This window comes from Capra hircus, chromosome 3 (genome assembly GCF_001704415.2).
Source record: "Capra hircus breed San Clemente chromosome 3, ASM170441v1, whole genome shotgun sequence".
Classification (NCBI taxonomy): domain Eukaryota; kingdom Metazoa; phylum Chordata; class Mammalia; order Artiodactyla; family Bovidae; genus Capra; species Capra hircus.
Genome location: NC_030810.1, coordinates 11,010,374 through 11,023,377, shown reverse-complemented (window position 1 = coordinate 11,023,377; position 13,004 = coordinate 11,010,374). Strand labels below are relative to the sequence as shown.

At 34.9% G+C, this 13,004-nt stretch overlaps 1 protein-coding gene across 4 annotated transcripts in view; it reads right to left on the bottom strand.

Moving 5' to 3' along the window:
• AGO3 (argonaute 3, RISC catalytic component) overlaps positions 1-13,004 on the bottom strand; it is a 125,647-nt gene that overhangs the window by 61,780 nt on the left and 50,863 nt on the right. The window contains exon 1 of one of the 4 annotated variants that reach the window (XM_018041542.1): positions 5,837-6,038. The exons of the other annotated variants lie outside the window; for them this stretch is intronic. The gene's annotated coding sequence lies outside the window, so the exon portion shown is untranslated. Of the gene's footprint in view, positions 1-5,836; positions 6,039-13,004 lie in introns of those variants that run through there. 4 annotated transcript variants of the gene reach the window in all.

The following is a 13,004-nucleotide window of genomic DNA, read 5'->3' as shown; positions in this document are numbered from 1 at the left end:
TAGATGGGGAAACAGTGGAAACAGTGTCAGACTTTACTTTTTGGGGCTCCAAAATCACTGCCGATGGTGACAGCAGCCATGAAATTAAAAGACGCTTACTCCTTGGAAGAAAAGTTATGACCAACCTAGATAGCATATTCAAAAGCAGAGACATTACTTTGCCAACTAAGGTCCGTCTAGTCAAGGCTATGGTTTTTCCAGTAGTCATGTATGGATGTGAGAGTTGGACTGTGAAGAAGGCTGAGTGCTAAAGAATTGATGCTTTTGAACTGTGGTGTTGGAGAAGACTCTTGAGAGTCCCTTGGACTGCAAAGAGATTCAATGAGTCCATTCTGAAGGAGATCAGCCCTGGGATTTCTTTGGAAGGAATGATGCTAAAGCTGAAACTCCAGTACTTTGGCCACCTCATGCAAAGAGTTGACTCATTGGAAAAGACTCTGATGCTGGGAGGGATTGGGGGCAGGAGGAGAAGGGGACGACAGAGGATGAGATGGCTGGATGGCATCACCGACTCGATGGACGTGAGTCTGAGTGAACTCCGGGAGATGGTGATGGACAGGGAGGCCTGGCGTGCTGCAATTCATGGGGTCGCAAAGAGTCGGACACGACTGAGTGACTGAACTGAACTGAAGGTAAATTATCTTCAGTGAGCACAGAGAAGATAAGATACTACCACATGTGAAACAAGAATAGTATGCTATTATAAAATAACATTCAAGAAATAAAAAAGAATGATTAGAAATTAAAAGCATAATAGCAAAAATGAAAAAGTGAAGAGGTTTAGAGGATAAAGGTAAGTAAATTTTTGAGAAAGCAAAGTAATATAATGGAAACAAAACTTCACGAAAGCTATTTAAAAAGTTGGAACATCACTGATAAATTTATGAAGGAAAAGTTATTTCCAACATAGAAACCCAGCTAAACTTTCATTTAGGTTTTTTGATACATTTTCCAACGTGTAAGACATCAAAATGTTTTGCTTCTTGTGTACCCTTTTCTCCTGAAACTTCTAAATATTAAAAAATGAGGGGTAGGGAGAGAAATGGATACAGAGAATGATGTTTGATCCCAAGACGACAGCTGTGCATCAAATATGAAGAACATATTCAATTAGCCTGAAGCAGTGTAAATCAAGAAACAGATTTGTTGGAAACTGTCACTGAAATTCCTGCTGGAAAATACTTTTTCTAATGTGAGGTTAGACTAAATAAAGCCTGATACAGGTATCTTTACTTGGCTGAGTTTGATCAGTGTTGATAAACCTGCTGCTTGCCTGTTTCACCCTAAAGAAAGGTTCTGCTTTGTTCTGCTTCTGAGGACTCATTTGAATACTATAAAAATCAAATTGTTGACTTTCACTTTCATTGAGGGATCGTACACCTGAACTTAAGGCAATCATATGAAGCAAGTGACACTAATATTGTGATTAATAAATTATTTATTGGAAATCTGTTTTCCTTGCAAGAAAGCATATTCAGTGTGAACTTCTGACTCAAGCAGAATAAATAATTATCAAATTCTGCTTATATATTCTGACCATTTTCTTCTAGCAGCAAAACAGTGAATATACTATAGAAAGCTACATTTTACTGAAAAGCACAAAGAAGCAAATAAAGTATATAAAAATAAAAAAACAATTCTAACTCAGATGTCCTGGGTCAGAGATTTGTCCTGTCAGGAAATTTGCTTCTTAAAGGATACAGGAAAAAGCTGTGACTATTAAGAGCATAAGCTTTGGAAACAGAAAACTTAACCTCTATCACTTAAATGTAAATGACTGTGCCTCTACACTTAATAGGTTACATTACATATAAAGTAATATAAATATAAAATACAAACTATGTGATCTTTAGAGGGAGAAACTCACTTTAGAGAGAGAAAGTTTAGAGACTGTGTCTCTAAACTTCAGTTGGGGGTATCACCTAACTCATACAACGGTGATGATGTTCAGATGAGATACAGTTGTCTCTTGGTTCCTACAGAAGATTGGCTCTGGAACTCCCTTTGTACATCAAAAAGCAGTGGAAATTCAAGTCCCTTGTAGAAAATGATGCATTACAGTCAGCCCTCAGAATCCATGGTACCCAGGTAATGAGGGCTGACTAATTAACGTAAAATGTTTAGCATTCTATCTGTGACAGGTATCTTCAGGGAGATACAACTAATACATACCAAACTTTTTCTTTTGGCTGTACTGTGACTTGTAGGCTCTTAGTTTCCTGACCAGAGATTGAAACCATGCCCTTGGCAGTGAAAGCATGGAATCCTAACCCCTGGACTGCCAGGGAATTCCTATAGTTACTCTGGTACTCTTAAAATGAGTACTTAGAAAAACAAAATGCAAATTGCAACTGAGTCTGGCCTAACATAAAAAAGTATACTGTATTTCACTGACTCTAAAAGCGCAATTATGGTAAGGTATATCAGTACTGTAGCTGCCAAATTTTCCAATTAAATTGTGACAAACCATACACTGCAAGACATCTCCCAATTTCAGAGATGATGAAATGTGAAAAAAAAATTTTTTTTTCTTTCTTAGATTGGAAAAATTCATTAAATTTAGTTATATAGTTGAGAGTTAAGATACTATATACCATGAAAACAATCATTTTGAAAACAAGATGAAGTCACAATTACAATTAGATTGCTTGCTTTCTTAAAGTACTTTTCCATGTTTATCATCACCACAAATTTTACCTAAGCTCCCATTTGTCACTTCCTCAGAGAAAAGTTCCTTCATCACTGAGACTAGAATGGATTCCTTTGTTGCACAGTCCCACTGTATTTATTCAGTTCAGTTCAGTTCAGTCTTCTCCGCAATACTCATCATATATTGCTCAATAAAATAATCTTCTCCAGTTGATCTCAAGTTCAATAAAGACTATTTTGTTCAGTAAAATATACCAAGTGCAAAGATTGCAAAATCATACAAACGAGAAAGGAAATATAAGCAAGTAAGGTGGTCAGTGCAATACTTTCCCTCATTATTTTTCACAGCACCAGTACATATTATTACAGTTTAAAAATAAACCCATTTAAAATTTTAGGCTTTATTTCATTTCATTAAGATAAGAGAGAACTTTAAGAAAAATCCATGTTGATATATGTATATTTAGTTCATTCATTTAACTTACGTATAATAGTGTATACCACAATATGACAATATTCATGTACTCATTCCAATATTTGCTTATCCTATTATTCACAGGAATCGGGATGTTTCTAATTTTCTGCTACAGCAAAAAATATCTCAGTATGCAAGATACCTCCATGGTATATTAAGGGTTTTAAGATATGTTCAATTTCATTTTCACTTCATCTTTTCTAGATATTGAAAACTGCTCTCCAAAGCTGTATCAAATCATACTCCTATAAAGAGTGCACAAGATATTTCCTTATACTTTATCCTCACCAACATCCGTTAAAATTTTATAAATTTGATAGGTGTCAAATGGTACAGATCTCACTTGTATTTTCTTGACTAATAATGAATTTGAGAATTTGATTTTCATGGGTTTATTGACCATCTGTGTTTCCTCTTTTGCGAATTAGCTATTTTTTTTTTTTAACTAATCTCCCTGTAAAGTTTTTGGTTATATATGCTGTAAATACTCTCTTAGCATTTTAACTTTGTTTATGATTCATCTGTAACAAATAAGTTTTAAATTTTGATGCAGCCAAGCTTATCAGTATTTTCTTGAAAGAATTTTAAAGTTTTGCTTTTCAAATTTTAGATTATAATCTACCTAGAAATAAATCTGGGATATGATATGAGATGGGTTTAATTATTTTTTTCTTATAGTTAACAACTGTATAAATACCATTTATTAAATATTTCACTCTTTCCTCAGTGATCCAAAATGCCAACTTAATTGTAAATTACATTGATTCATCACAGTCACTTATTTTTCCATATAAATCTTAATACAGACTTCTCAAGTTTCACTATATGCCCTATTGGGATTTTACTTAAAATTCATTTACAGATTAATTTTTGGAGAACTGATACCTTATCAAAGAGAGTCTTCTCAATAAGCTTAATATATTTCTTTCATTCAGATTTTTGCTTATATCTTTCCATAAACTTTTTTACTTAGGAGACCTCTCAGAAATTTTTCATTCCTGTGTATCCCCTTTTTGATCCAAACTCCTGATGCCATCACACTGACAAAAGCCCAGCTAAGACATCATTTACTTCTACAAATATTTTCCTAACTTTCCAGATTCAATTAGACACTCCTCCTCCATGTTCTTAGTTTTATTTACTCATTCTCTGCTTAGTATGCCCAAGAGTTGTGTCAGGCACAGAGGTTATATATATACACTGGTGAATAAGGTGGACAGTCCCTAGTTTCACAGAGCTTTCATTATAACAGGAGACAAAGAATAATAAACACATTCAAGGTGACACATGGTATTACTGGGGAAGTATACTGTGCTATAAGAATACTTGAGAGAAGTGTGTAACTCTTGGGGGGTGGTTGGATGTGGGGGAGATGGCTGGATTGGGGGAGAAGGTGTCAGTTACTGCTTTTCAAGGAAGTAACATGCAGACTGAAGCCTGTAAGAAGAACAGAAGTTAGCAAACACAGTAGTGACTAAATACCATAGCACTGACATCCCTGTCTTACTGCTGATTTTACTGGAAGAGCTCCACTGCTTAACTGTGAAATCATCTATTCTCTGAATATGTTTCCTCCCTTGACACCATTTCTTGGCTCTAATACTGCCTACAACAATTATTAATTGCTCTCTGGTTCTTCTTTCTTCCTTAAATGCTAGTATTCTCCATGGCTCTCTCCTTTTCTTTTCTTTTTTCAATCCAAATATTATTTCTAAAGGAAATTCTCCATTTTCAGAGTTTCAAATATGGATATATGTACTAAGGACTCCCAAAACTTTTACCTTTTCCTCATTCCACTACAGATTTTCACATCTGCATTTCCAACTACATACTAGATGACTCTCTGTATGTTCCACAGAATCCTCAAGTGTTAAACATATTAACATTTGATCTTTTTATACACGGTATAAACTGCCAACTAACCAGTGAAAGCAGATCTCCCTCCCATATTCAGAATCATCATTCATAATGATATGAATGAGTCACTATTCTGAATGTATGTTGGTGAGTATGCACTTCTCGAAAGCCAGTTTATAAAATAAATGCAGTTACTAAAGGTTTGGGAATATGAAGGTTGTTTCAAAGACTGAATAATCACAGAATTTTTTTTATTATTATTATATTTTTAATCATAGAATTTTATGGGCCAGGTATGAGTTTATTTTAAAAATTTTAAATATATAAATATCGCTAGGCTACTAGTTGCCATTCAATCAAACACAAATCTAGATATTGTGGTGAAGGTATTTTATAGATATAATTAAATTCCATGATCAGTTGACTTTAAGTAAAGGAGATTATCCTGGATAATGTGGGTGGACCTCATTCAGTTAGTTGAAAGGCCTTAAAAATGGGGCTGAGGTGTCCCTAAGAGAGAAAAGAAATTCCACTTATGGACAGCAGCTTCAGCCCACACCCGTTCGTTCTAGCCTGCCCTTCCTGATAGCCTACCCTAAGGACTTCAGACTTGACTAGGTTGCCCCTACAACTGTGTAAACCCAATCTCTCTATATATATTTTCTTATGTCCAAAAACCAATTCCTTCAAAAATCTAGTTAACCTTCTGGTCTATTTATTTCCAATCAGTTCCATGTACCAGTGACTACACCCAAACTTTTTTTCTGGACATGGTTTTTAAACCTATTTTTTCAATTTAATCTTGTAATATGTTCCTTCCTCTCCATCCCACATTATACCATCACCATCTCTTACCTGAACTAGTGATTGAAAAAGCCTCCTAACTGGCTTCTCAGATTAGTTTTTTTCTCCTCTATCTATTCTCCACACTGCTGCCAGAGGTCTCTTTCTGGAAAACAAATATGATCATGTCACTATCCTTCTTTAAAATTTTTGAAGTCTTCCTATGTACAGGATAGAGGTAAATTTGTTTTCTATTTCATTAATTTTTTAAAACTCTTATTTCCTTCTATTTTTCTTTGCATTTAATTGTTATTTTTCTAACTTATTAAGATGAATATATAGGTCATTGATGCTTTTCTCCCTTTCTAATAGGCATTTAAGGTTTTAAATTCTCTCTAAGAATTGCTTTAGCTAGTCATACCAATTCTTGTATGTACTATTTTTATTACCCTTTAGTTTAAAATATTTAAAATTTTCTTTGACCAATGAGTTATTTAGAAATTTTTGTAATATCCAAAGCAGAACTTTGTAAGTTCCAATAGGGAAATAGCAGCAGTTTATTTCCAAAATTTCCCACTTTCCCCCTAGAACTCATTACAGATCAACAAAGATAATCTGAAAAGAGAGAGAGAGAGAAAAGAAAAGAGAAGAAACCCTATATCTTCAATGAACCTAGGAGACAATTAAAACCTGAAAGTGCCAAATTGTAAGTAAATATGGCCCAAAATACTTGGGAACCTCTGCGAAGGAGAAAGTCATGAAAGATGAAAGACACTCTAGTGGGGCAACAGCAGCAAATTTTTACTCCAGAAAGAGAGGGTCTTATCCTTAATGGGAACTGCAATGCTTAGTACTGAAACTGAATGGGGGGCTCTCAGAAGGAAGTAGAGAAAGGAGTGTAGAAAGTGTCATGAGAGTCAATTGAGGGTGAACTAGAAGTGACAGGTCTCAGATAGGACTCCCTTTTAAAACCAAGGCATGCACTGTCCCTCTGTAATTTAAAACTTGAAGAAAAGTTAAATGAATAGTACAATGAACTACCACATACCCTTCACAGATTCTCTAACGGTTAACATTTGAGCATGTACTTTAAAAGGCAAGAGCTGAATTCCTTGGTAGCAGAAAGTCCTTAAACATTTATTACTGAGAGGCAAAGGAGATGTGGCTTTATTCTGAAGAAAGAATCCATCAGAACAGAAGAGAATAGAGGTCTTGAGCAGAGAAACCTGGAAAACCACCTTGCTCCTAATGTCCTGTTCCACCTCCTTCTCCCACTCCAGTCTCTTCTAATAGGTGGTTTGAGAAAACTTATCTCACTCAAATACGAGTAACGAAAGGGGCAAGTATCTATACAAAAATACCATTTAAAAAATGTAAAAAAGCAGCACAACATCCCAGACAAAGAAAACTCAACAAAATACACCACTACAAAATAGATAAAACTATAACACTACTTTTCAATATGAATCTGAAATTTCTTAATGCAGCTATGAAGAAAGATCTCAGAGCAGAAATTTAAGAACTCAGGGAAAGACAAACACGTAAGAGGAGAAAATGACATAAGCACTGCAGAACTCATGAAAGAAATGGAAGAAAAAGACTTTTTAAATTAAAAAAACGAAGACAAAACTACAATGAGCAAATGGTAAAAATTACACCATAAAAGAAACAGTAAAGAACAAGCAGGATAGAATTTTTTAAAAAGAAAATAAAATGACAGATTAAAAAAAAAAAAGATAAAAGAGTTGAACCTACATCCTCAAAGGGGATCCCATGTTTTAAATAAAACTGACTCAAAATAGTCAACATTGAAGAAAAAAATCTAGCAAAATAATTGTAACAAATATTTTCAGCAACCAGACAAAAAAAGAAGGTACTTATAAGGGACAAGAAAATCAGCTGACATCCTAATTCTCTACTGAAAATTCAGTGTCAGAAGACAGTGGGAAAGTATCTATCAGAAACTCAAGAAAGTATAATTCAGATAATCCATAATGGAAAAGAATATTTTAAAAAATGTATATACATCTATAGCTGAGTAACTACGCTGTGCAGTAGATACTGGCACAATTTGTATATCAACTATACTTGAACAAAAAAACAGAATTAGAAAAAAAAAGTGTGATTCAATCATTTTATGTCTAATCAAGCAGTCCCCTTTAGGAATGAGACTATAGACAAATGGTTTTCAATGCACAAAAAACCTCAGTTCTTACTCATATGAGTCAGGAAGTTACTTCAGGAAGGCCTGAAGTAACTTGAGGACAAACTGCAACCAAGAGATGCCCGGAAACATTCTAGCAAAAGGACTTGCAATTAGCACCAAGACATACAACTGTAGACTTAAGATGAGCACAGATGGAATGTAGCTGTGACATGCTCAAAACCATGGGAATAACAGTGTATGCAAATACACGGAAAACAGAACAATCATAAAAAAGCAGAATAAACTAACTGAGGGCACACTTTACAGCAACAGAGTCAAAGCTGAGAGTCAAGTAGTAGAAATTTAAGCAAAATCATAATGAACAATATAATAATGCTATGTTGGCTAAAACTAGTTAATAAAGCAGAGGAGGGGAAGGAAGAGACTAAAGTTAACATAAAAGTTACTTATTAAGGAAAGCAAAAGATACTGCTTTAAAGAGGGAGAAAGATAAGTATTAAATGAGAGTATGAAGGTAACCACTGATGGGGTTCCTAATAACAGAACTAGCATTTAAAAGCACAGAAAACAGACCACATGGATTGTAATCCTTCTGTTAGATAATGTAGACTTTTGGCCCAAAAAGTACAAAAAAAGTCACTTTATCATTGTAAAGGTATAAATTACAACAAAGAATAAAGACAGGTATACATACGCTCCTAATACTATGGTAGCAAATTAAGAAAGCGGAAGTATAAAAAGAAATAGACACATGATAGGAAGCTTAAATTTATTTCTCCCATTCTAAGACAAGTAAACAGAAATAAATAAGGAAATAGATGATGTAAACAACATAATCAAAACTGAAGAGCTAAAGGATATTCATTTAACTCTATCCTAAAAAAATGATTGTATCTTATTCTCAAAGAGCTACTGAACTTTCATTTCATAAATTCTGATGATGTTAGGTTACTAAAAAAAAACCTCAATAAATTCTAAAAACAGAAATACAAACCATATTCTCTGATAAACAACACAATGAAACCAGAAATTTACAACACAATCTGAAAATTAAAAGATCTTCAATATGAAAATTTAAAAAGTCTCTCAACACTGGATAATAGAGGAAATACAAATGAAATCTGTGGTGTTTTGAGAAAATAATATAATCCTGTGAGATGCTAGTTCCTTGACCAGGGACAAAACCCAGACCCTCAGCATGAAAGCATGGAGTTCTAACCACTGAATGGCTAGGGAATTTCCAAAATAATCATTTTAAATTCTTTTTTTAATGAGAAAAATGAAATTAACTGAGTTAAGACTATAGTTCAAAAAGTTAGGAAAGGGACTTCCTTGGTAGTCTGGTGGTAAAGAATCCACCTTCCAATGTAGGGGATGCTAGTTTGATCCCTGGTCTGAGAACTGAGATCCCATGCCAAGAGGCAAATAAGCTCACACACACATGGCAACCAGAGAGGCCCGTTGAGCCTCTGAGCCTCAGCCAATGCGCTCTAGAGCCCACATGCTACAGCTAGAGAAAGCTGGCAGGCCACAAGGAAGACCCAGTGTAGGAGGGGAAAAAGAAGTTGGGGAAACAACTAAGGTAACTGAAGAAAAGTAGAGGGAAAAATTTATTAGGCTAAAAAAGAAACTAAGGAGTCAGAAGACAAGGCCAGAGAGCTCAGAAAAAATTCCAAAACCTCTTTGGTGGAGGCAGGTGGCAGAGTGAGGAGCAGAAAACAGGCTGATTACAGTACTGCTGCTGCTGCTGCTAAGTCGCTTCAGTCGTGTCCGACTCTGTGCGACCCCATAGACGGCAGCCCACCAGGCTTCCCTGTCCCTGGGATTCTCCAGGCAAGAACACTGGAGTGGGTTGCCATTTCCTTCTCCAATGCATGAAAGTGAAAAGTGAAAGTGAAGTCATTCAGTCGTGTCTGACTCCTAGTGACCTCATGGACTGTAGCCTACCAGGCTCCTCCGTCCATGGGATTTGCAAGGCAAGAGTACTGGAGTGGGGTGCCATTGAGTACTACCTCTCCTAATTAAGAGTAAAAAGGACAAAGCACAAAGATTAAAAAAGAATCAATGGGGATAAACGATAGAAATAGATAAAATTTTTTTAAAAAAAGAGACCACTTAGTAAAGATATAGATAAAATATATAATTTTCTAATAAGATATAACTAGCAAAACTGAATACAGAGAGCCTAAACAGACTGATTTTCACAAAATAAATGAAAGCTTTAAAAGAACTATTCACTGAACAAAATGTAACAAACCAGGCTACAAAATTTTACATGGGAATTTCATGAAATCTTAAAAGAGCTGATAATTTTAACACCATTTAAAAACTGTCATACATTTTAGAGCACAGGCAACTTCCAAATTTTTTGTGAAATTAAAGATTAATACCAAAACTTGAAAAAGACTGCATTAAAAAAGAGAAGATTGCAGATCAGACCAATCTTGCTTTTTTTTTTTTTGCAACTTGATTAAAAAGGTAAAGTGTTAAAAAACAGAATTCAGCACCACATTAAAAGAATCTAGAAACACAAATTAAGTTCAGTGTTTTTTAAAAAGAGGAGAAAACAGCATATAAAGAACTCCCCAGATACTAAAAAGACATCTGACAAAAAACATACATTATTGATTGAAAGTACTCAATAAAATGGAAACCAACAGAGGCTTCTAAGCATATACATACATACATGCATGCATCATACTTAATGCAGAAATACTGAAGCATTCCTTCTAAAGTAAAGAATACAAAGAGGATGCCCACTACTCTCTAACAGTTAACACTGTTCTAATTAGTCAATATAACCTGATAAAAAATATTAGAGGTGTAAAAATCCAAAGAGGTAAAACTATCACTATTGCAGATAAAATGATTATAACCTAGAAACTGCAAGGAAATAACTTGAAAAGTTAATGGAATTCAATAAGGCAGAGAGAAAAAAGTTACTATATAGCAATTAAAAGACTTCATGTATATAAAAAATAACTAGTTGGAATATAAGTTCATTTAACAAGAAAAACAGAGAAAGAGAGAGAAAATATCCAGGAATGATAATAAGAAACGGCAAATTTTATGTGAAAGTGGTAGTCACTCAATCGTGTCCAACTCTTTGCGACCCTATGGACTATAGCCCGCCAGGTTCCTTTGTCTACGGGATTCTAGAGGCAAGAATAATGGAGTGGGTCCCCATTCCCTTCTCCAGGGAATCTTGCCAACCTATGGATTGAACCCAGGTCTCCTGTATTGCAGGCAGGCTCTTTACTGTCTGAGTCACTAGGGAAAGAAAATTTTAAAACACTCCAGAAGGAAAAAAAAGTAATCCTGAACAAATGGAAAGGCATAGCATTTTCTTGGACAGAAAGATTCAGTGTTTAAGACTCAATAACTTAATTTAAAAATATAATGGAGTCACAGTAAAAGTAATAGCTCATCCTCCCACACCCACTAGATCTGACAAGGTGTTTCTAAAGCTTATACAATGATATACATAAGAAGAGCCTAGAAATCTTGGAAGAGAAAAATGACACCAGCCGTAGTTAATATCAAAAGTTACAAAAGAACGGATTGACTGAGACACACACCTGTCACCAAAAGAAAAATTTCTACAGGATAAAAAGCAAAAATAATATCAAAGATCAAAGACAAATAACAACCCAGGGATAATATCTGCAATTCATACCACGGAGGGCTAATTTCCTTGATTTAGAAAGCTCTCTCAGTAAATAAGACCAATAATCCAACAGAAAAAAAGGAGCAAAGGACATAAAAAATTAATTTTTTAAAAAAGAAATATGGTGACCCATACATATGAGAAAGGATGGCCAAATGCAAAATGGTACATAAGGAAACTATTTCTTCCAAATTTGACTGACAAAAATCTAGAGTTTGACACATCTAGTGGCAAAGGTACAGGGAAACAGGTAACCTCATTTACTGATGCAAACTGTTTACAATCTCATTGGAGGGCAATCTAGCAATAATAATCAAAATTAAAAACATATCTGCCTTTGACCCATCAATCTCATCTCTTGGAATCTATCTTAAAAATAGAAATACATGAATGATGTTCTGAAATGGAAAAAAAATAAAAACATCCCTAGTATACATCTAAATAAAAATAAAATGTTGGTTGCTCAGTTGTGTTCGATTCCGCAATCCCATGGACTGTAGACCTCCAGGTTCCTCTTTCCATGGGATTTTCCAGGTAGGAATACTGGAGTGGGTTGCCATGCCCTTCTCCAGGGGATCTTCTTGATCCAGGGATTGAACCCTGGTCTCCTGCATTGCAGGCAAATTCTTTACCGTCTGAGTCACCAGGGAAGCAGTCAGTATATACCTAAAGACGACTTAAAAAAAAAATCTTCTCAATACATCTTTACAATGGTAGATGCAGCTGAAAATGATGATGAGACTATGCACTGATCTGGAAAGATCCAGGGATCCTTGAAGGAATGGCTGATGCCAGGTACAGAGGAAGAAATATAGGTTGAATCTGGAACATTCTACTGTGCCAAAAAGCAAGAAAGCTATCAAAGACAATGAATTACCAACACAACAATGCACTTTTCCATATAGGAATTCCATCTAATGCAAAAGGAATATCAGAATAAGAAAAAATTTTAATTGGTAATCCACACTGAAATAAATGATTCAGGTGACAATGGTCAATGAATGGAATATCAGTAACTGAAAGATTGATTGGGAAATATACAATGGAGAGCTCTGGCATACTGATCTCTGAACATACTGATCAATCTTAGTTATCACTGAAGTTGGGTCTACTATATACTGGGTGCCTCCTAACACAATACACGATGGAGCACTTATGAATCAGGAGTGAATCAAGCTTCCAGGACCAACTTCCATTTCCAGGGAATATAGGAGATAAAGGAACAAGGGAATGACACTACAAGAAAACAAAAGATAAATCCAGATTTTTGGATAGTCTAGAGGAAAAGTGAAAGTTTCTGCAACAGGTCAATGACATAAAATAGGAAAAAAACAAAACAAGAGAAAAGGAAATGGGACTACTACATTTTTAAAAGGCAAAGTAGCCAAATGTGATGTGTGGATTTT